The 25,608-nt window shown below is 40.8% G+C and overlaps 1 protein-coding gene across 3 annotated transcripts in view; it reads left to right on the forward strand.

The window, feature by feature from the left end:
• SLC16A7 (solute carrier family 16 member 7) overlaps positions 1–25,608 on the forward strand; it is a 165,071-nt gene that overhangs the window by 96,759 nt on the left and 42,704 nt on the right. The gene's annotated exons all lie outside the window — the stretch shown is intronic.

The raw sequence follows: 25,608 nt of genomic DNA on the forward strand, positions 1-25,608 counted from the left end.
CAGAATAAACTAAGGATAAAAGTGCTTACAAAGATTGAAAAACTTCTAATTTTGTCACTTTATATAAGAAAAGAAAATAGAAACACAGAAGGTCTAATGAATAAAAATAATGATTTGATTAATTTATTTACTTATGTCAGCTCCAGGACTCATGGCTGGTCAGGTTAGGACTAAGTAATGCCTATCCAGTTTTCCAGTGGTGAGAATTCTGCCAGAAGGAAATAATAGAGTTTCAAACGTAATGGAGGTGGGGCTAGAATTTGGGGGTCTCATTTCCTGCCTTAGGCTACTGATCTAAAACATAAGATACCTCCTTTTCCTACTCCATCTAAAACCTGCTAGCCATGGGTTTTTACCCAGCTACAATTTTACCCAACCGTACATGGGTATCTGGGCAAGTACAAGACACCACATATCTGGCTAGCCAGAGTGAGGCCCTACTGAGCATATTCAGTGGGTATGTGGGTGCCTCATTCAAATTAAAGGTGGATAGAAACCATCTATATAGAGTTGTTACACATTTTCAAGCACTAACTTTGTAGCTGGTTAGCTCTTTTTATAGTGGGATAGTCCTTTTTATAGTGTGATAATTACTTTGTATGTGTGGCTGGTCTAAATTTCTTGCATGATTAACTAGTTAATTGCTTGATAGTTACTTTCCATGTGTGGTAAGTCTTACTTTGCCCATGTGGCCAGTCAAATTTATTGTGAGATTAATCAGTTAATTGCATAATGTATGTAATGTGTAGTAGCGGGCAGTATGTGCAGAACTGAATGATAAATAATGCATAAATGCCAAAAACAACAGTTAACATGGCTGCATGACTGCCATTTAGGCATATAAAGTAAAATAAAATTCTTCCCTAAGACCCCTGAGGGGCTGAATCCATTAAGTGTTTTTGAAGCATGGGTAACACACACCCTCAGGATCAAGCCCATCAGAAAGTACATTTTTTGTCACTTCCTTTTAGACTAGGTCTGCTGCTTATCCTTTATATAACTCAGTGGGCTGGACACTCAGCAAGGATATGGGAAACCTGGATTCAGTGAACTGCCGAGAGATTAGAGGACTCAAACTTTGTCTCCCAAGAGAGGGATCTAACCACCAGGCTGAGACAAGTAGGGAGTTGTATATACTGTAGCCCTTTTACCAAAGCTATGCCAACATGCACCAAAGAATACAAGATTTGCATGGTAAGAGAGAACAAATATCATTGTGGTCTAGTAATTATGGCATTCATTAAACAGTTGCCTCCATCTGTAGCTCCATGGATCTTACAGTCTTGTTTCCACTCTGGCACAGTGTCACCATCCTTTAGTGGTTAGGACACTGCTGGGAGGTGTGGGGTGTGGTTTGTCCTCCCTCAGGTTGAGGAAGCATTAAAACTGGTCTCAAATTCTCTGGGCCATTGTATAAAAGGTGAACAACAATATGTCCTCTTCTGTTTTAAAAAGAAATAGGGGAGTCCTGCTTAGTTCTTTAAAAGAGTTGGAGACATCTAGCCTTACAAAAAGATTATGGGCTCTGGATCCTAGTAGCCCTCTGTTAGGTTCCACAGAGGGGTGAAATATAAGAAACAATACAGACTGAAACATTTCCTCTTGACTAGCTCTCAGCTGGGTCCTACTCATCTTTATTTATTTATTTATTTATTTTTAGGGGTGGCTGTTTTGAGGTGCCCGGTGTTTGCATTGTATAGACGCCTAACTGCATTCTGAATTCTACTCCAGGGGCAAGTTAGTCAATCAGCACTTAGCTTGTTTGTACCTAAGTCCAATATTGAACCCAGCCTTTTCCCCTGGCCACTGAGTATTTGCATTTGCATTTTTATTAGTCCCTCTGTGGAGCTGTTTCACTTGTATGAAATATTTAAAAAGTCATTGAAAGAGAGAGTGAGAATTTCTGTCTAGCCTGGTGATTAGAACATTCACCTGAGCAATGAGACACCTGCATTCTAGGTCCTACACTACTGAATGTTTAATTATTTATACAAATTTGAACAGTGTCAACAGGAGAGACTGGGAGCAACCAATTGGAAAATAGGCTGTTGTCAGACGGTGGGGACTTTACTTGAGAAATGAGCTATGCAGATCCAAATCCTCACAGAATTGAGGATATTTCACATTCTGAGTGCTTTAACCACTGGGCAGTGAATAAAAGAATGGCACCACCAAAATTCAGGAAATCCAATTTCCAGTTGCTTTCTTTTTAGTTAAAACTATTTGGTATAGTTGATCTAAATTCACAGATAGTCTTGGGATGACAGCATTTTTCAAAATGTTTAATATTCATTGAACTATAACCCAGCTTTTCTCTTGGCTTCCACTCACTCTAATGAGAATTGAGCTTAGGTCCTCTTGGGAATTCTAATATCATATATTACTTGGTTAAGCCTAAATTTAGAAAGTTATTAAGATAGTGACATAGCTGTGGGATTAGGTGTACATCTATTCCCTGTTTGACTTTCCTTTCAGCCATTAGACCTTTTGTTCTTATGTGTCTCAGGTGGAATCTTATGATTATTCCACTCTTATACTGAAAAACAGTACTGCATTATCATAGGAGAGCAAGTCCTTGATACCCTGCAGGTACCTGTCTTTCCTTGCTTTGGGGATAAAATTACTAGTGCACAAATAAAATTCCCAGACAACCATATTTTTGGCTTTCCTTAGCCGAATAAGTACTGTTAGGGTTAGAAGAAGTCAAAATCAAAGCACCACTTAGGAGGCCCCTAATTAGGCACTATGATGTCTGACTTTTAGGCTCCTGGCTAACCGAATAGAATCGAAAATCTCAGGGTAAGCATCTCACCCGCTATATATTTAGTATAACATCAGAAGTAGGCAGCTGAGATGAGTGACCCAGAAGACACATATTGTCAGTAAACAGGTGCCTAAACTCTGGAGAGGTTTTAGTATTTCTGTCAGGGCTTCAATGAAAACAACTCTTTCTATTTGGATTCCTCTCCTGTACGTGCTCCTGTTCCTTACCAAGAACAGAGTAAACTTCACTCATTATAAAAATGCAATCAGGAGGAAGGGTAATCTGCTTTTTATATACTAGTCTAGTAGTGGAAACAGTTACTTTGAAAGTGGGACACATGGGTTCAGAGTATTCCTTAGGTTAAGAGGAACCCTGAGCTCAGCTGGGGAAGCCACTGAACAGCATTCAGCAGTAGGAAGACAAGTGAGAGCTGACACAACCAGACTTATTCCCCAGCTGCTTCACCAACGGCCACTGCTGCAGCCCTACCTAACTGTCCACTAGCCCCTGGTACATGTCCCAGGCTGGAGTCAGAGCTGGAGCAGAGCTTGAGCAGATGCCACCATGTCCTCCATTCCAGAGCTGGAGCTTGCTCTTGTTCCTGTTCAGATCTTCCACCACCACAGAATCTTCTTTGTGCCCTGGTCCAAATCCAGCCTGCAAGAAGCCCTGAGGCCCATATCTAGCCCAAGCCACAAAGTAAGTTTGACACCCCAAGACACACAATTAAGGATTATTGAAGATATTTCCTTCAGTCACAAGTGCCATCTGTATAAAAATATGATATAGAAACATCAGGTTTTATAAACTTCACATGACCTCTTTCATTTTGACCAGTAAGTTTCTATCCTTATACTAGTCTCAAAACATGTTTTATTCTTACCAGTGTCAGTGGATACTTTTGTTACCTATATCAATGTCCAATAAGATTTTGACTCTTGCTATGCTATTGCCATAAAAATAGGTGTGGTTCAGACTCAGGCAGATTTCTGATGTCGGCATCAATCAGTTCAAAAGGACAGAGAGGTTAAAAGGAGATGCAGTAATCCTGGAAAAAAATTTCCATAGTACAGCAACAGTGTAAGATTGGGGTACCAGGCCTACCTTTTTTTATCACTGTACCTCAGAGCCCCCTGCTATGTTGAAGGGCAGTGGTAGGGCAGGAAATGAAGTGGCAATATTGGTTTGTACTGCTGAACACTCAGTTGGGGAGGCTCTTGTACTGGCACCCTGACTGTGAAGAATCTGGGAGGTGTAAAGGTGTTTCAAAGCTAATTTTGCTTTCCCCCTGCATGAGCTGTACCTTCTGTGTAGGGCCTCCTAGGAGCACAGAGTCTGTTTTAAATTGCCCCTTTGATCACAGCAACAATGTTTAGGGAGAGTTTCTCCTGAAACATTAATTAAGTTTTTAATCTCTGATCAACATTTAATTTACACCATCAATTTCATAATCCCAAAATGTATCCCTTTATTATTATTAGCTACTTATAGCTATTCAGCAGTGTGAGTGCTCAATTATGATATGAACAAATACAAATAATTTAATGATAATGCTTATTTTAGTTAGTCTTTTTTTGGCTAAAAGAGTAACACTGTCCTAATTTTATCCGTACATCAAAATGAGAGGTTACAGAATAATTGTAATGTACACTGACCTTTACATCACTAAATATTGTTAGCAAAGAAAACTCTGCACAAGTATTGTGATATCTTTTCATGGAAATACAGTTTTAAAATGATAGCAATAGGCAACCTTACCTACTATAAATATGCTTTGAACCCACACCTGCTGTATAACCACTTTCTAAAAATAGGTAATTTATTAGGAGTTTATGAAATAATGATTAGAAAACATTTTAGAAGGAAATCATTTTATCATTCTACTACCTGAACATATAGCTATGTTTAATTTCTTAGCAGTTGATATATTGTGATGTGAAATAAGATGACAACTATAAGATACAAGGTACATTGCTTACTATGAAGTGCAGTAGGTACATCTAAAATGTTACTGGTTCGGTGTGTTCATCATTCTGCTAATTAAGGTAACCTGAAAAGCATCTAAGATCTGTCATACTCATTACAATTTAGCATTCAACCTATTAATCATTGCATTGGGGTCATTGAATAAGCTGGAATCTATGGAGAGGCTCCTTGCTTTACAGGCTGCAGCCTCTTGCAGTAATTAGCTGGCATCTGTGTCTCAGTAACAAGGTATTAACTTACTTTCAATGTCTGAAAAAAAAGAACTAATAAAAGGAGCTAAAAGAATGTTAATTATGTTTATCACTTACTTCATACTTAGAATAAATGGCATTAAATTATAGCAGGCCATCTGGCAATCCATATGGTCTCCTGGAGTCCTGGTTAATTCCAGCAAATAGGTCAAGCACCATGTTCACCCCATTAGGAAAGCACTAAGTAGAGGTGGCAAGTCTGATAAATCAAATCAATATGAAATCCTTCCCCCCACTCCTCTTCAATCTGGTAGAATACTCATACTTTTAAAAGGGATTTCATATTATATTCCTTTTTATTTTTTGTATTTGCTTGTTAAAAATTATTAAGTTGCTAATTCTGCTGTCTGATCATAGTATATAAGTGTTGGGTAGTCAATGGCAGTGAGAGCTCTGTATATTGTTCAGCCCATGCTCTCTGTTCTTACTTAGAAGAATCATCCTCTCTGGAGAAGAGCAGTATTTCAGTATCCATGGAAACTCATTCTTCTGCCTCTCCTGAGCAGAAACTGTCAATTGTATTAAATTAAGGGTGATGGTTTTGTGATGGACTCCCACTCAAGGGACTGCTACTGAGACCACCAACTTTATTTTACTCCAGGCCAAGACATAGGCTGTTCTTGGGCTTATACATTAGTGGTTACAGTGTTTTTTGTATACACATGCACACATATGCACACATAGGCAATTGTATATGCGTGTGCATGTGTGTGTATCTATATGTCATAACCTCACTTTAGTTCTGTACGACTCCTCAGAATGTTTCCTCCTTAAACGTAGTCCACTTCCTAATAAAATCAATGGAATGATTCCTACTGACTGCAGCAGAAGTTTGATATCGCTGCTAGTCTGAGAGCTGTTTGATATACAGCTTAGTCCCATGTGACAGTGCAGTTAGTGAGACACGTCTTATTTTCTGTGTTTCCCTGGGAAAAAAACATTCGTTTTGCCTGAAAGACTCCACCCTTTGTCCTACTATTTTTCCAGAGTAATTTCAGTGGTTACATAATAATGACCCTGTAGGTTTGATGCTGGATTCAGGGACAACAAAACAACACTGTAGTTTGTAGTTGTGCTGTAGTTAAATCCTAAAATGTGCTAAGTGCCCTCAATTCTTATCACCTCAGTGTTTACTTCAGTCCAAGTTCAAGGATTAGCATCTTCCAAGACAGAACCTGGGAGTTGCTACCCTTTACCCAGAGAATTAGACATTTCAGTGCTTAAAGTAACTGAATTTTTTTTTTTTTTTGGTTTGTCATTTTACAAGCACTTTGAGATCCTCTCAGTGAGAGGTGGTCAATAAAGTAATACTCATTAATGATTGTAGATCTGATATGCTTTTCAAATGTAAAAAAGATTATACTAGTTCTTTGTTTCTGTCTCTTTCTATGTATTTTTACATAGCACCTCCTTTTAAAGGTCTGATGTCACAATTCAAAAGTAACCTATAGACAAGTTCTCAGAGTGCCTTTGTCAAATATTAATTAGAAAAATAACATTTTGTATGGTATGTTCAAAATATTTGTGATTTTGTCTCTGTGGGTGTTTCAGTGATATTGCTGTGAAGATGAAATGGCATGCACTATGGAAATGACAGTTGCGAAATCCATGTAACACAAACAACAGATGGCTGCTTTTCTTTTTGCTTGCTTTTTTTTTTAACTTTTGCACAAGAACTAGGCTTCTGCAATTTTTTTGTTGAACCTGAAAATATCCCCCCATCCTCCCGGATTTTAAAAAGACTGGCATATAAAATGTAGTGGACATGAATAAGGTGATTGAGAAACTTTTCTGAATTGACCTATGTCCCATGTTGTCAGGGACAAACCTTTATTCTCCTCCATCAGAATATGCAGAACATTGAATTTTAATAACCTCATTTAAAGCGTCCTTGAAAACAGAACTTATCAACTTTCCAAATGCCTCATGGGCATGAGGGAATACTTCACATTTAGTTTAAAATATATGTAAAACATCTTTGTCAAGTTAATTTGAGACTTGCAGATTAAGGAAAAGAAGTCATAATGAGGTGATACAGGAAAAGAGCATTCTGAGTCTTGCTAACAAACTGAGATAAGTACAAGAAAAGAAATTTCAGGAATAACAAAAACATGAATTTACAGTAGCTTAAATTTAAAGAGTTGCATAGTAAAGAAACCTTAGAAAACCAGCAGAGGGTATTACTTCTTCCTAATGCATTTCAGGATATTAAAGGCTAAATTCTATTTCACCTTTATGCATCTTTCTGGCTCATAAGCAGCCACCTTACTGCAATTTTTGGTGCGCATGTACAGTTTAGATTCCACATAACAATTCTTGCCTGATGTTTAAGTAAGTGGACACATTCATAGCTCTGGTTACAGCTTTCCAACTGTTTACGCCTACAGTTTAGTGGAAAGGGCTCATGTCCACAGAAGGAAGCCCAGGCTTTAGACCTTTGTCACCCAAAGGTGTCTGAACCTAAATGTTGTGTGGCCCAGAAGAGGGCTCTGACCACTAGACAACCTGGTTAAGTAAATGCCTTTTGAAGCTCTCTGAGCAGTCAGAAGAGGAAGAAATATGGCCCCAGGAGGAGAAAAAACCAGAGGGAGGGTGACTTAGTGAGATGAATGTTGCCTAGAAAGACAGGGAGCCCTGAGTTTTGACTCTTGTCCATGCCCCCCAGTGAGGCAGAAACTATTCCATTGCTGTCTATCCATTTTAGCCCATAATATTAAATATAGAGTATAATGTGCCAACTTGAAGAGCAGGGTTGGAAGGCATTCTGTGCCATGGCTTAGTGGTTACCAAGCAGTAAATAGAGGTTAAAGTGCCCTCTGGACAGGGGTGAACTGTTGGAATTGAGTTCGCTTCTTGGGACAGTTCCTTAACTACTAGTCTATATATTGGCATTGACTTACACATGAGGAAAAAATGTTTTTTTTCCCCTGAAATAGAACCTGAAAATGTAGGTCCAACATATACAGGATCAACTTATAATCAGAATAATATGGTAGATGATGCATAATTCGTTCTTATTCAAACAAACCCCTATAATGGAAATCCAAACCCATACACAATAAAGAACAATATGGTGCTTATTACACAATGTGTTTTCAGGTCAAATATTACAGCCTCATCCAGACGAGTGTGGCCATACGGTATGTGGCCCTGCAAACACATCTGTGGTGTCACATTCCACACATTCAGCTGTTTTCTGCTCTGCAAGCAGCATGGGTTGTTTTTTTCTGGCCCCTGGATATGCAGGAGTAAAAAAATACCATGCAAAAAAAAAGCAGAGCAGCATATGCACTAACAGTGCACACCACTCAAAACCAGAACCTGGCCAGCTGGAGCTACAGTCCAGCTGCTGGCCAGACTTTGGGTGGCAGGATCGCCACTGCTGCAGCCCCAGGAGGCTCCTAGGACCCTAGGCGAGATTGCTAGTGCCAGCCCAGTGCTGGCACCAGTCTCCCCTACCCTAGCTGGGGTAACTTGCCATGCATCAGAAAGTGTGTGGCACAGGCATACCCGGGGAACAACTAGCAGTGGCACAAACTGTAGGGGTGTGGGGGGGACAACTAACGGTGGGGAACCAAGTGTCCACGCTCATGTATGGTATCAACATGGACATGGTATGAATTATTGAAAGCATTTAAAGCCCATATATACGACATGGATTATTTTAATTGTTATCAAGAAAAGCTACTATGTCCCTTAAACAAGTTTACTTGCCTTAATGTTTTTTGTTTTGTTTTCTTAGTTGAGTCAGAGCATGGTGCTAACCAGATCACCACCTTCTCTTGCTGAGGTTAAAAAAAATAGTGCTGCCCCAATGGGCCACAGTGGATTATAAACTGGACACATTTACCTTTACCTATGTTAGCTGAGCATGTGGTAACAAAACAAGAAATACCAGCAGCCTTTTTTTATTGAAAACTTAAGTTCTTTTTCTCCATTCCACTTTTCAGTAATTCAGTCAGTGAAAAATAATAAAACATATAAATCACCATAGAGTACAGTTCGGGATTTGTTAAAGATAAACATCAAGGGACAAACTGTCCTCTTTGATACGTGAGTTCAGCTTATAAAGGTTTGATGTAAGACTGCTTATTTTGTCTATATTAATAATATTGGCTCAGTTCCATGAAGTTTGCCATATCAGTGGATCATGCAATGATTGTATTTTTGATACATGTGTCACGGACACAAGAGACTGAAAAACAATGGTGTAGCACTACTGGGAATCATGAGATACTTACGCAGATATTGAAAAAATATTGTGGGGAAGGAAAAGACTATCTAGTCATGCTGTGTATGCCATTGTATTAGTATTTCCACAGTAAATGAAATAATAAACGTAACACTTCACAAAGAACCTATTGTAAAATTTAACAGTCCATTGTTTTGGACATGTAAGAAATATTTATGTGTTTATTTTTGAAGAGTATATTCCAGGAGAACAGAGTTGAACTAAGATCCAGTTGTAAGGTATTTCAAAGCTAGAGTCAAATGGCTACTATTTTTTAGAAGGCTTCTACTGTAGTTCTCAAAGTTTTATGACTATGCAGTTGCTATGGGAGTAAAGAGAGCATGAGCTTATTAGTGAGAGAGAGGTACTAAAAGAACTTCAAACTCAAACAGTCAGACAGTGTTGAAGATGCTTTTGAGGCAACTATAACAATTAATGTAATTAATTAACTGTTTCATATGCCCTGTGCAGAGATTACATGCAATATATGATACAATTTTTTTCTCAGTCCAATCAAATCCTTCTCTTGTGTCATTCATGCTTTGCCAGTGCTAAGCTTCTCTGGACCAAATGGTCAGTTAGAGCTACTTCTTCAGAAAAAAACAAAACAACTTGCTTCTTTTGTTTTCTCCCCAAATTTAAAACAAATAATAGGAAACTTGACCAATCTGTTTTTCTTTCTCTATAAATTTTGGAGGGCTATTCCTGGTCAAAAGCACTGAAGCATTTGTACTACTGATTTGCATTACATTAATTCAGATTATGAAATATGCTAGCTTTGACAAGAAAATCTAAGAATGTGATTAAACTAGTAGACTATGCAAAAAAAAATGTTGGTATCTTCACTTAATTCAAACGCTCCTTATAACACTTTCCTCTTGATAACTTGTGTGTATATTGTGCTTTTTCCCCATTTCTCTGCATAAAACATTGAAGTATTTATTATTCAGTGCATTTAAAGTTTTTATAAAGTTTGCATTTTAACTGTTCTTGTCAAGTGTCTGCTGTTGTTATTATTTGTGTGACTGTGACAGCTAGAGACCTCACATGAGATCAGGGCTCAGTTGTGCTAGGTGTTGTTCACTAAGGCTATGTACAGACATTCAGAAAGCCTGAGGTAGAATCAATCTAAGTTAGAGGGTTTTCTGTAAGCAGCATAGTTTAGTTCCATAGTGAACAAAACACATATTTGCCCTTTGGAGAAAGGGGGACAGGGCACAAATCTTGGACTGGATTCCACCATTTTTAAACTAGTCTGTGCCAAACTTCTGTTATGGGTATAAACCATTTTTGTTTGTTCAAAATTTCTGTTCTGTTACAGGTATAGACCTATTTCCAATTACTTATACTGGTAAAAGTGTACCTGGCCTATAAGACAGTTCCTTCTCTAGAGACCTTGCAATCTAAGTCCATAAAACAGATAAGAAGTAGTAGAAAGAAAATATTATGCTCATTTTACTGCTTAAGAACTGGGAGATATAGGGCACATCTACACATGCATTAATGTATCATAATTACAGGTACTAACTACAGTACCTGTAATAACAAAGGGTACTAAATGCATGGGAATCAGCACTACTGCACAGTAGCACTGGAGCGCATATTTTAAGTGATGCTAATGCACAGTAAACTAATTCTACTGTGCATTAGTATGGCTTTCACTGTGATGCACTAATATGCAGTAGAATTAGTGTACTGCACTTTTAGTGTCTCATCTAGACACACCCAGAGAGACTGAGGGACAGACCCCCTTCAGTGGAAATTTAGCAGCCTCTATAAGAATAAAGGACCTAAATACCTTTGTGAATTTGGGCCTAAATAGTTTGTCCAAAAGGCCACAGGATGTCTTTGCCAAAATCAGAAAGCCCAAATCTCTTAAATCCCAAGGCCTACAGTATAAATGTTTTCTACACTAGTTTGTAAGTCAGGAGCATGAAGAATGACGTAAGAGTTGCCAGCATAAAGCTCTGTTGTTGCTCCAATCATGCAAAACTGTTTTTTTAATGGTATAAACAAAATGAGGTGTGCTACCATAAGCACTGTTTTATCAGTGCCAGCTGAATCTATGCCAGCAGTATTTTACCGGTGTTGCATATAGTTATATTGGCAAACTTTTCTGGTGGTTACCCTGTCTTTTGTCCCTTATCTCAGTGGTTCCAAACCTTTTTTATACTGTGGACCAGCACAAGAGCAGGATACTGTGCATGTAGCTGACTGCCTCCCTCCCAGGGCTGCCCCACTACCCAGCTTTAATCCTGCATTTGAGTGCCACCGGGTGGGGTCCAAGTGGGATCTTGTGCCACAACCCGGCAACCAACCCTTTGCAGCCCGGTACCAGGTCACAGCCCGGTGGTTGGGAACCTCTGCCTTATCTAATGCACAGTCCTCTGCTCACTGTAAACTTCTGTAAATCTTTTTTTTTTTTTAAATAGAAAGAGCTTCTTGGTACAGTGAGTCCATCCCATGCTGCTGCTCCCGGTCACAATTTATGCCATGAAGTTTCTCCATCATTCCCACAGCTTTATCACTTATGATTACCTGTGATGCTAGTTTTCATGCCATCACAACTTCTTGGAATTCCATAAAGTTGTCCATTGACTTAAAAATCCTGGCAAATTGTTTATGAAGAAGTTATTCACAAAGCAGCAGTTCTTTACAAATATAATTTATTTTAATATAATTTCCATAAAGCATGTCACCTACTAAAAATAGCACAAGTGGACATAGCGGTTGATTCATTCAGATTAATTGCCAGGTTTACACTATATAGTACTTGATTTATTGGCTGAAGCTTGAAATCTATGGACCTGTCATCACATCTGCTTACTGTGTGATTTGAAGACATTTCTGTTTATATGCAGCAAATTTCCCAAATATTTCCTTAATAAACTCAGTATCAGTTGGCAGGGCCAGTTCTTTGATGGTCAGAAACACTTACATTTTGTAGTTCTATTAGTTGTTTTCTTTGTCTTTCCAGAAATGGAAAGGAACTGAATGAGATTTATTTTTCTTCCCTTACAAGATTTTTAATTACTGTGGAAATACTTATATAGCTTGGACTATATCTTCCCCTTGTTTCTTTTATGAGGGGCAGAATGTGCCCAGTCTTTAACGTTAGGGAAGGCACTGTACCATTGCACTACCTACATAAGATGAAAACTCTATTGTAGTCTCTGTACTCCTGGAAATACAGGGATTATTTCCGGTTGTTTCTTTTCAAGGCCCCTTTGTAACAGCCTCAGGACAGTATTGGCACAGTTACGGCACATGATGAAGTGATCAAGCCAGAATTTTCCTTAAGACAGAATTCCTTCCTGAGCAACGCAAATAACTGTTCTGCTCTGTAGTGTTCCTGCTGCTGAGCTATTCATAAATGGCACAATTAATCCTTGCCATCACTTTTTTCTGATGCAAGTACCTAAGGTTAAGCACCTACATCCATAGTTACACATCTGATTAAAATGGTGATACTTTCCAAAAGCTTTACATTCATTCATAAGTTGCTGGTTACTTGGAAGGGTGCTAGAGAATCCCTCTGCAAAAACTAGTCAAGTCCAAAAGTGATGGAAATACTGCAACTGCTATCTTGAAACTTTTGATTGAGTAACATAAAATTTTGAGGGCATTAGTGAGCAAGAATGATGCCACTTATGAGGAGAATAAGGTTCTACTGAGAAAAATGAGAGAGGTAAAAAGAGAAAATCAAACAAGGGAGCAGCTATTTGCACTCATGCTGATGAATTACACTTTTTGCCAGAAATGTTATGCTGATATTAAAGGAAGGCAATATAGCTGTCTGGGACTGAACCCAGTATATGGACCTCACACTGAGCTTACTATATCCCTAATTCCAGAAACAGATACACATGTGCTTAATAGGAAATACATAAGTAATTCTATTTACTTAAAATTATGATGGGTTACTCACATGATTAAAGTCAGCCATGTGCCTTTTTTTTTTTTCAGAATTAAGGCCTTGCATCCATTTTACACCAGTATAACTTTGTTGACTTCAATGAGTAAAGAGTTAGCTGTTAGTCTGAAGTGTAGAAGAAGGCAGGGTAGGGTATCACCTTAAAGATCAACTGGTTCAGAGAAGCCTCAGCTTTTATAAGCAATAGGCTAGCATCTAGTAAAATAGGTTGTTGTCCACAAAAGCTTATGCCTCTCTGAACCCATTAGTCCCTAAGGTGCTACCCTGTTCTAACTTCTTCACTGAGTTCAGTGAAAGATAAAGAATGCTGGGCCCCTTCCTCTATTAAGGATTGGGCATGCAAATAAGTTACCACAAGGTAAATGAGAAATGGCATTTATGTTCCCTCAGCTCCTCCATGGTAAATGCCTACCTGTACATTCTTATGATATTGTACATGAAAGTAGTGTGACGTTAACTTACTTGTCTTTCATTGAGAGGGAAGCAACTTCAAGTTAGCTTTCTTTAAAGGCAATATAAGTGTGTGCGTACAAGTGGTTACAACAATGTAGGTGATGTATTGTAGATTGCTGTCCTTATAGAATTTCTTTGTGAACACCTTCAACACTCTTGAGAATCCCTTCTCATTTTATTTAATCCCATTATTAAATTACAAGGCATTACATTACAATTTATATTAAATTGCTATAAATATTTATATGCATACATATATTGTATGTGGGTATGCACACACACATATATATATATATATGTACACTGTGTGTGCATATACATGTGTGTTTGTGAATATATATCTATATATATGCATGTGTGTATATATGTGAATGTTTGTGTGTATGTGTTTGTGTTTGTGTATATATACACATACATAAAATCTTCTCTCCAAAATAAAATATAAATACATTTTTAAAAAAGTATTGATAACTAACATTTATTCTATTTCAGCAAAGATGGAATAAACCTTTTATTTAGATAACAGTTTGCTCAAGCTCTCTGATATAGGACTAAATCACTGCTAAACTTACCTCTGCATTTAATTTTGCTTTCACTGATTCAGGGCTTATGTCTTGAAAATTAATTATTTTTAAGTCCAGAAAGTACTCAAAAAGTTTAAATATTCACATTATCTAATAGACTCGCTGGACTTATTTTTTGCTTAGCATTACTGGGTGTGTCTACATATACATATGACTCAGGAGCAGTTTACTTGCAAGTAAACTGCTCATGGGTAAATGCTCCCAGGCAGGTGTCTACACATGCAGGGACTTGGGTGAAGATTTGCTGCTCATGGCAGCAATGTGCTGCCACCTCCACTGACCCTACACTGCCCCCCCTGCAGCATCCAGGGATAGCTCTAGGTTTCCCCTGGGTGCTAGTCCAGGGGCTGGCAGGGAGCACAGGGCCAGGAGACAGCCATCTGCTGGCAGGGGTTGGGACATTGCTCCCTGCCCCTGGGGGCTTGGCTGCTCCTAAGGCAGGCTCCACCACTGGAGTCCAGATGGGGACAATGCCCCCTGCCTTGGCAGCAGGTAGCTCCTGGTCCTGGCTCCCTGATAGAAGGAAGAGGACTTGGAAAGAACTGCAGGGGAGGGGCAGGTCCCAGCCCTCTGCCTCTGTCTGCCAGTGGGGCAGCTAGCAGTGAGCTAGCTGGGAATGCTGCCAAAGAATTCCCACCCACTTGGGGGCTTGCTGCTAGCTGATTGGTGCAGAGGGCTGGGACCTGCCCTTCCCCTGCAGCTCCTTTCAAGCTCCATGTCGCAGTTGCCCAATTGGGGCATGGGGCTGAGAACTGCCCCTGACCAGGACAGTTCCCAGCTCCTGCTGCATGATTGCGGGGAGGGGGCTGGAGAGCCTGTTCCCTGCCAAGCGCCGTTATTGCGGAGTTGGGTGGCTAACAGTCTGGAGAGCCCGTTTCATGCCTAGCTCCACACCTGTTCCCCGCCCAGCTCCACAGTCAACCAATTAGGCAGGGAACAGGCTCTCCAGCCCCCACCAGCTGGGAGCTTCCAGCCCCAGCTCTGCAAGCAGGGAGTGGGGACTGGGAGATCCTTCTCTCCCAGCTCTGTGTTTGCAGGGCCAGTGCCAGGAGATCCTTATCTCCCAGCCCAAGCTCCATGGTCACAGGGATCAAGCTGGGCGGTAAAGCTCTCCCAGTGCTGGCTCCATGACTGCGGAGCTGGCACTGGGAGAGAATGATCTCCCAGTCCCTGCTCCCCAATCATGATCTTGGAGCGGCGGGGGCTGGGAGCTCCCTGCTGCCAGGGTAGGGGGATATAGTCCCCACCTGGTCTCTGGTGGCAGAGTCCACCCCAGCAGCAGACAGCTCCAGGGCCAGGGAGAAATCTCACGCCACCTGCTGCCTGGCTGACCAGGAGCACATTTGCTCTCAGTCAGGCATTTTCGTGAATGCTCCTGTGCAGTCACTAATCACAAATAAATTTGCTACTTGCATTTGCAGGTAGCAAGTTTTACTCACAATAAGAGCAGTAAAGTGTCTCGTGTAGACCCACTAATCATAAAACCATTAATTATTAGTAGTAGTCGTAGTATATTTACTTAGAATAAATATAGCAGTGGCATAATTCTTTTCTTAAAGTCTAGGAAAATGCAGGACATTTCTTTTAGAAAGGGACAATATATTGAAGGAGTTTTGTTAAATATGGACATCTCCTCCTTGATTTTATTGGAAGCTTACTTCTCAATATTATAGTTAAGTACAGAAATGGTTACCTGATTAACTCTTTCTTGCCTAGAATACATTTTATTCTTACGTTGAAATCAGAGCTATTTAGCAAAATGCCTTGTGTATTTAGAATTAGAATCTGAGCATATTCTGCATGTTAGCTCTATGCTCTCTCTTCTCTTACGTAGGTGTAAGTTTAAACAAACTTTACAGTTGAACACTGGTGCAATTTACAGTAGAATCAGGCTCATTGATTACTCTTGAATTTTTCTGGTCAAGTACTGAGGTGATACAGAAAGCTGGTGTGACAAAAATGGTTGGTAATAACCTGGAACTACAAGGGTTTCAAATATTAGAGTAGGTTGGAAGTGGGGATTCTCCACCCCCATATAAATTAAAATAATCAAAAAACTAAAAACTAGTTCTGGCATGTAGACTGGACCCCCTGGAAAACTCTCCACCATAATACAGTACAAGTATTCTCTTTAACTGAGGTGTTTGGAACTGTATCATGGGAATCATGTAATACTGGCTACACGTGTTGTAGTCCAGCCAAGAAGTACTTCAGGTCATCATGCTCCTGAATGCCAGCTCCTTTAAGACAATGTGCCAAGATGTTGCAATGATGTGAAATGAAATTAGTTAGATTTGGAGACTTCTGAAATGTTTTGCTTAAAATTAAAATGTCAGAAATGTTTGGAGTTTTCTGAATTCAAATTGTTTAGTTCTATTTTATGGAATATTTTGAAATTTCAACATTTTTACAAATTTGGAATGAAAAGAAATTTTGAAATGCCAGAATTATGCATGGGATCCTAATTACAGTTTTTACCTAGCTCTAAAAAAAAAATACAGTTGAAAATTGTGAGGCTATTTATTGACTGAATAAGTTGTGTAACCTAAAATAAAACATATTGTTTTATCTTTAGGGTTTTTATGTTAAATGTATTTAAGAGTATAGAAATTGATTCCAAACTAATGCTATAAAATGGAAAATACAGATAAATTATTTTGCATAATGAAGCAATATATTCAATAATTCAAATGGTTTAAATGGTGCTTTTTACGGGAAGCTGGAGATAAAAACTTTTCACTGAATTCAGCAACTTGGTCAATCAACACAACATTTTTCTAAAAAATCTACAAATGTTGCCCCATCTACATAAGTACCTTAGATCAAGAGATGATGCTATAGTAGATACCAGTGATTTCTCTTTTCTTGAGTGCATTGGCTATGCATGGGACAGAGGGAAGAAGGCTTCAATTGTATGTAGGGTAAAAAGTGGCAGCTCAGCTTTTTTTCTCTCATTACTGTGGCGTAATAAATTTAGACCTTAATCCTTGATTGTATGTGTTCCAAGCAAGACTGGAGAGGCTGCTGAAATATAACCCTCACCCAATCATGAGCACTGCAAGCACTCAAGCTTGTAAATTTGCAGAGTAGGTGGCTCCTCATTCATGCGCCCCAGGATCATGCTCAGATTCTCTCAATTCAGAACTTGAGTCCGACAGTCTGAGCCTGGTGCTGGGGTGCACAGTTTGGGCTCTGCAGACTGGTTTGCTTTTCAGATCTATGCATATGCGGAGTGGCCACAAGTGAAGGGAGTTTATTTCTCAGTGCCATGTCTGGTCTCTTGTAGGATGCCATGTAGACGTATCTTATTTTTTCTATGTTCCGCTGAGGGGATTTTTAACGCAACCTTAATTAAATACACTCCATTTGCAAGGTCTAAAATTCTGAAATCTGGGCTTCTTTTTTTTTTCTCTGAGACAGAGTGAATGTCACACCATTTGTGCCTGCTGGTTAACAACAGCAAAATACTTTACACTTAACAACCAGCATCTAAATATGCTGCAGATTCTCCACAGGCCACATTGAGAGGTGTAAACCATTGGCATTCTGATTTCGGATTTTTTAACACGTGCTTTTTATGAATATAAATAATAATTATCCAAGTGCAGGTCAGAATAAAGAATTTCTACAACTAGGAATAAACAAAATGTGTGTGGGATTAAAGAAAAAAAAATATAAATTTGTAATAAATAAATAAGGAATACTTTATCACTACTGATTACTATGTAAGTGGCATACTGTTTAAGTATGGCTCGCTCAGGTTACTGACCAGGCATTCTTCATTGTAGCATGTTCTATCTTGCTTGGGAAACAGTTCTCCCTTCACAAAGAAAATCATTTCATTACTAGTAAACCTAAATAGTATTCTTATCACAAGCACACTTGTTAAATCCTTGAAAAAGGTAGTATATTTTCACGGATCATTTTAATATGTTCTGGCTGAGAAATATCAACATAACTCTTCAGATGAAAGGTGGTTCCAATAATGCCTGATGTCTAGGCAGCATTTGTAATATAAACCATGAGAAGCCTGTGGTTTAATGGCCACTAATTTATGTTGAATTTATGATGCATGGGAACCATTAGAAGTAAGCCGCTTTGCATTAGATCATGAAGAATAAGGTTTCTGCCAGTAATGGGTTGTTTTATTTCTTGATGTCACATAAAAAATATGCCTGTTTCAAAAGCTGAACAAATTCTGCCATAAACTTCAGTAAGATGGTGCTAGATCACTGTTTTTTCCCCAGCATGACCAGATTTTATCTTGTTTTTTCTTAATATTCAGAAGATCTTGAATATTGGGCCAGGTCTTCCATTGCATACAGTGGGCTAGAATATGCCACAAATTGTCATTGCCTTTCTGGTCCAGGCAAAACTCAGATACTAAAACATCCTTGCCCATCTCTCTGACTATATTTTCCTTTCCCACTGTATCCATTTTAGGCTATTTGAACTCACTTTTTTAACAGCTCTTATGTGCAATATTTGGACTTCTTATGGAAATATATTAATGAATGGAAACAGATTTTCTGCACAGACAAAAAAAGTCACAGTGGCTTCAGCTGATTCTGCAGCTTATGAACAATGAGTAAAATTGGCCAATTCAGAGGAAAAAAATGCCATGTGACCCAAGAAAACAAGCTCGCAGCTCGAACACACCCATGAAAAGCTGCTCTGCTTTTTTTCCCTCTTTGGCAGAAATCAAGAGAGTGTGCATGTCTTTAAAAATACTCATAATGGCTTGCACAATTTCGAAGGGCAATACTATGTTTTAATGCAAACCTGATGCATGAACTTATTTCTGATGAGGACCTTGGAATAGCCTGAAAGTGCTTGCTCACTAAAGCACAAATGCCAAGCACATGTTTGGCTCTGCATGACTAGTCATTTATAAACAGATATGAAGTTCAGGGAACTGCTAGTCCTGAGCATTCAAAAATCATGAGAGATGTCTCCCTCCCTTCATAATGAAATTGGCTTTAAAATTATTAAATTAAAAAGTTTGAACAAATGTGGATTGTTTTTGAGTCTTAGATTTTGAAATAATAGGGATACACTCACCATGTTTCCTCTGGAACCATGATGACTAGAAATTATTATTTTTATTTTAGCTGATGGTCTTGCACAATCACTTAACTAAAAGATAGGTGGCTTTAAGCAGGGCTAGGCACCAGAGTGCCAAAAAAAACACAGTGTCTACCTTAGAAGGTGCCAGAGTGACAACATGCCAGAGCCTGGACCAGAGGTTTGCAACTGCTTAGAGCCTGGGCTGGTGGTGGTGTGCCAAGCAAAATGGCCTTGCGTGCCATGCTTGGCACACATGCCAGGGGTTGCTGACCCCTGCTTTAAGGTATTGAGATGTGCCATGTACTTCATTGTGGGACAGATTTTCTTATAATGGGTAAACTGCCCTTGCCCACCTCCCAGCTCTTCAGCCGGAGAGAGCTGGATGCTGGAGTCAGCACCAGTGGTATTCCAAACAGACTTGCCCAGTGGCTTGGAGCAGCAGGGGCACATGTTGAGCAACACAAAGACCTGGCCAGCAGCCAGAGTGTTGCTTGGACAGTCCAGCTTCTGTGTGTGCTGGTGCACATGTGCACATGCTGCATATGCGTTGTACCACTTCTTGCGCTCTTTTTTGTTTTTGTTTTTTTGCTACTGGGAAATCCTGGGAGCACATTTGGGTCCCACACTGCAATTTTGCAGCAAAGAGGTTTGCGGTGCCACAAACCACATGTACCTGCACATCTGAATGCACCCATGATATATAATGAGTAAACTTGGGTGGATCATATATACATGATGTTTAGGATAAACTCCAGTAGGGAAAAATATAGAAGGAAATCATGGCACGCAAGGTATGGAAACCATTCCCACATACATGTCCACATTTTGTTTACAGAATAAATGTGTTATGTTTTGTATCTGTCCTCACTAACTGTCCTCTTACAGGATGGGATGGTATTATCAGACCTCTTAATAGTGTGCATTATGCTTAAACACTCTATAATAAGCTTGACAGGAGAGAGAAACAGATGAATAGAGGAGAGAAGAGCAAAGAACAGGAAGATAAGATAAAAACAGTGTGTGGATGTGTGTGAGGGAGGGGTGAGAGTGTAGACTTTCTTAAATGTTTGATTTCTTAGAAGCTCAGGTTTTAGTAAAGGCGCCATGCTAGAGTTCAGGCTAGCGACACAAAATTATCCAAATTTTTTGCAAAACGATTTGAAGGAGGAAGGTAAGATTATTTCGTAGAAAGAAAGAAACTGTTCTTAGTTACCTTTTTTCAAACATTTTAAGCTGGAAAACACCAGCTTAAAATATTATTGATACCACAGAGATCTCAGGAGAGAATGAGTCGTATAGGGTCCTTAACAGTTACCTTGCTTCATGTCTTGTTTGATCCAAAAGGAACAATAATTAGTGTAACTTTTAAGTAACATTCCATTATTAAAGGGACTCCATCAGTATGCCCTGGTCACATTTTTCAGCTGTCTGAAAAAACAAAGATCCTCAGTCATCTGATATCAGATTTTTTTGTTGTTTTTCTGCTTTTGTCAGTTTGCCCATTTTAAGTATTCACTAAGAAAAATGAAAGCACTCATGCTGGCATGATTACATTAATATAACATTCTGCATTTGCACATATACAATCTTGGGTGCTGAAAAGAAGCACATATAATCTCTTCTGTGGTATTGTAAAATATGTTTCTAATCAACAGAGTGTAAATTCAAAGACAATGGACTAGATCTTCAGCTAATGGAAATTGGTCCAGCTTTGAGTTCAATAGATTTTGCTGATTTATATCTGATGAGGATCTAGGCTGGTATTTTGACCTTGCTAACATTGATTTTATTCTTTTGCAAAAACACACAGATGGAAACAAAAATGTAGGCATCAGTTCTCTTTTCTAGTAGTTCAATTATGCCTTCCTCAGGTAGGTAAAATATAAAATAATCTATTTGAGAACATCTTTTAATCCAATATGAATCAGTTACATTTTTATTAGAGGATTTGAAATGGGAAACAGGAAAATATCAGTTGCTAGTTTGAACAATTGGCAGCATCAACAGCTTCTGAAAAGCTAACACTGTAGTTGCCAAGTGTGCTGTTTAGATTTAAGAAGTGTATCACCGTATGTACAAGTTTATACACCTCTCCAGTAATAATGAGGCAAACCTGTGATTCAATTCTAACAGTTACAGTACTCGGGCATCCATCTCTAAATACTGAACATGTCTATGTTAGCCAATTAATCCCATACCCAAGTTTTGTTTTAAAATGGCTTCTTTTTGCATGTCTTCATGTTATATAAAGGCTCTCATTTTCAATGTATGGACAGCAGTCTACAAGTACTTTAGACCTTTACCCATTGTTCAGGTTTGGTAACCATTTTTTCTGGCACTCACATCTGAATTCAGCATAGTAACTTAGAGCATATCTACACCATGGTGGCCTCATATTGTGGTTAGGACTTTCCTGAGGGCACTGTACACATCCATTCCACCTTATACATTTAAAACCTGAAAATGCACAAGTGAGGCTTCTCTGATGCATCCCTCTATGACCACTCTTAAAAATGTCAGTCTCTAGCATACTTGAAAGCAGCCACCATCACCCAAATCATAAAATGAGCATTAGAGCAGTTTTCTGGGAGATAGAGAATGTTTCATAGTTTCATAGTTTCTAGGGTTGGAAGAGACCTGAGTAGATCATATAGTCCGACCCCCTGCCATGGCAGGAAAGAGTACTGGGGTCAAACGACCCCAGCAAGGTATACATCTAGCCTCCTCTTAAAGACCCCCAGGGTAGGAGCCAGCACCACTTCTCTTGGAAGTTGGTTCCAGATCCTAGCCGCCCTGACCGTGAAGTAGTGCCTCCTGATATCTAGCCTAAATCTACCCTCTGCCAGCTTGTGACCATTATTCCTGGTCACTCCTGGTACTGCTCGGGGGAACAGGGACTTCCCCAGTGCCTGCCGGTCCTCCCTGACTAGTTTGTAACAAGGCACTAGATCCCCCCTTAGCCTTCTCTTGTGGAGACTGAACAGGTTCAGGTCCCGTAGCCTCTCCCCATGAGGCCTGCCCCGCTGCCCCCTGATTATGCAAGTGGCCCTCCTCTGGATCCTTTCCACATTGTCCACATCCCTCTTGAAGTGTGGCGCCCAGAACTGCACGTAGTACTCCAGCTGCGGCCTGACCAGTGCTGCATAGAGGGGGAGTATCACCTCCTTGGACCTGCTTGAGTTGCATCTGTGGATGCATGACAAGGTACGGTTGGCCTTCCTGACTGCATCTCCACACTGCCGGCCCATGTTCATCTTGGAGTCAGTGATGACTCCAAGATTCTTTCCTGCCTCTATACTGACAAGAAGGGAGTTCCCCAACCTGTAGGTATGCTGCCGGTTGTTCTTCCCCAGGTGCATCATTTTGTACTTGTCAATGTTGAATCCCATCCTATTCTCATCCGCTCACCCTTGTAACCTGCCTACGTCCGATTGCAGCCTATTCTTCCCTTCTAGTATGCCCACATCCCCCCACACCTTAGTGTCATCAGCAAATTTGAACAGGGTGCTTTTTACCCCCTCGTCCAAGTCATGAAGATATTGAACAGTGCAGGCCCGAGGACTGAGCCCTGTGGAACCCCACTGCCCACATCCCTCCAGGTCGAAAATGATCCATCCGCTACCACTCTCTGGGTGCAGCCCTCCAGCCAGTTGGCGACCCAATTGACTGCATGGGTGTCGACACCACAGTCCCCCAGTTTCTTGATGAGAATGGGGTAAGAAAGTGTTGAAGGCTTTCCGAAAGTCCAGGAAGACTATGTCCACTGCTACCCCTGCATCTAATGATTTGGTGATCTGATCATAGAAGGCCACCAGGTTGGTCTGGCAGGACCTGCCACTAATGAACCCATGTTGATTGCCCCTAAGCATGATCTCTCCTGCTGGCCCCTTGTGGATATGTGCCAGAATAATTTTCTCAAAAAGCTTGCCCAGGATCGAGGTACGACTAACTGGCCTATAGTTTCCTGGGTCCTCCTTCTTCCCCTTTTTGAAGATGGGAACCACATTGTCTCTCTTCCAGTCCTCTGGCACCACACCAGAGCACCATGAGTCCTTGTAAAGGCGTGCCAGGGGTCCTGCAATGACCTCAGCCAATTTCCTTAGTACTCTGGGGTGGAGATCGTCCAGACCAGCTGACTTGAATACATCCAGTCCCTCCAGAAGTTCCCTAACTAGTTCCTCACTAACCCTTGGCCTAGGTGTGCCTCCCCTTAGGCCTGAGGGGGTCCAGTGGGGGGGTGACTGTTCCAGTCCCTGCTTAGGAAAATGGAGGCAAAGAAATAGTTAAATATGTTGGCTTTGTCGTCTGGTGTGACGACCAGATTTCCTAACGTGTCCTGCAGGAGCCCCACATTACCCGGAACCTTCTTTTAACCCCTTATGTATTTAAGAAAGGACTTATTGTCCTTAATTCGGGAAGCTAGTCCCAATTCCATCTCTGCCTTGGCCTTCCTGACTGCCCCCCTACATCCCCAAGCAACTGCAGTATAATCCCTCCCAGGTGATGACCCCTCCTTTCCATTGGGTGTACGCCTCCCTTTTAGCTAGGAGACATTCCTGGATGCTTTTGGAGAGCCATGGGGGCTTGTGTGCACTCCTGCTCCCTTTGATCCGTGTTGGGATTACCTCCCTTTGGGCTTGGAGGATCATCTCCTTAAGAAGCGACCACTCTTCTTAGACACCTGGTTCCCTTGTCCTCCGGGACCTCAGTGCTTCCCCAACTATTCTCCTTAGCTCATTGAAGTCCGGCCTCCTGAAATCTAGGGCTGCTGCCTTGCTGCAGGCCTTTGCCACCTTGTGCTGGATGGTTAATTCCAGCAGGCGATGATCACTGTCGCCCAGGTGGTCGAGCACCTGCAGCCCCCTCACCAAGTGGTCTCCCATGGCCAGCACCAGGTCCAACAAGGCGTTTCCCCTGGTGGGGCTATACACCTCCTGGGTTAGATGGAGGTCCTGCATTCTGGCTAGGAACCTACGTGAGCGGTCAGTTCTGGCTGACTGCTCTTCCCAGCATATATCCAGGAAGTTCAGGTCCCCCATGACTACCACATCCTTTGACTTCACTACCTCCATGAGCTGACCTAAGAATTCCTGGTCAAGCTTTTCCCCTTGGTTGGGAGGTCTGTAGTAGACCCCCACTGTTAAGTCTCTTTCCCCTCAACTGCCTTGTATTCTGCCTTCACTTCAGAGTGCCCTTCCTCTGATTCTTTGTTAATTGATGAGGAAGGGTATTCCTCCTTAATGTAGAGTGCCACACCCCCACCTTTCCTTCCTATCTTGTCCCTCCTGTACAGCCTATAGCCCTTGACATTCACCGCCCAGTCATGCGTTGAGTCCCACCACGTTTCAGTGATTCCCCACAATGTCCAGGTTGGTGTCAGCTAGCAGGAGGGTGAGTTCTTCCTGCTTGTTTCCCATACTATGAGTGTTTGTGTAGAGGCATTTGAGGCCTCCTGTGGATGTGTGTACTGGCCCCCTACTTTCAGCATTACTCTGGCCCCTGTCGCTTACCTGTGTATATGTTTCACTCGGTCTACACTGGGCTGTACTTGTGGGTGTTGGTTGGTCTGGTAGTCCAATGATTCCTTCACCCTTGTCTTCCCCTTCCCCCAACAAGCCTAATTTAAAGCCCACCGGAGGAGGTCCACCAACCTAGAAGAAAACACACACTTACCTTTAGGGGAAAGGTGGAGCCCATCCCATCCAAGCATGTCTCTTGTCGTGATGTGCTGGTCATGGTTGAGGAAGCCAAAGCCCACCTCAAGACACCATTCCCGAAGCTGCCAGTTGGTCTCCGCAATGCACGTTGCATGCCGTCTTCTGTGTCCACTCACTGGTAGGATAGAAGAGAAAACCACCTGTTTTCTCTTCTGTGAATGTGAGATAGAGTTTGAACTTTCTTATGGAAAGACTGACCTAGGCTTCATGTCTCCCACTTCCTTGACAAGTACTCTAATGAGTAAGCTATTATACAGAATATGAGCACTACCATCCTTATTTTTTGAGTCACAACAGCTTTAGTTGATGTGCTTTGTACTGACCTCAATGTATGAGTTTGGCATTTATGAAGTCTAATGAATCAGGCCTCTCTGGGAACTTCAGCAGCATTTAGGGGCATCTACACATGCACTTTACTGCAGAGTTGACTAATTCACTCTGCACAAAAGTGCCACTGTCTACATGTGTGGTGCTATTAGGCCAGAGTAAACTAATTAACTTTGCTTTAAGATAGTACTTCCTGACAACAGTACTTTCCTATGGCAGAGTTACTTACTCCACCATGAAGCACATGTATACGGTGCCTAGGGCTGGCTGGGGCATGAGGGAGCTACAGTACTG

Source organism: Crocodylus siamensis, chromosome 4, assembly GCF_052110815.1.
Source record: "Crocodylus siamensis isolate JL-2025a chromosome 4, ASM5211081v1, whole genome shotgun sequence".
Taxonomy (NCBI): domain Eukaryota; kingdom Metazoa; phylum Chordata; order Crocodylia; family Crocodylidae; genus Crocodylus; species Crocodylus siamensis.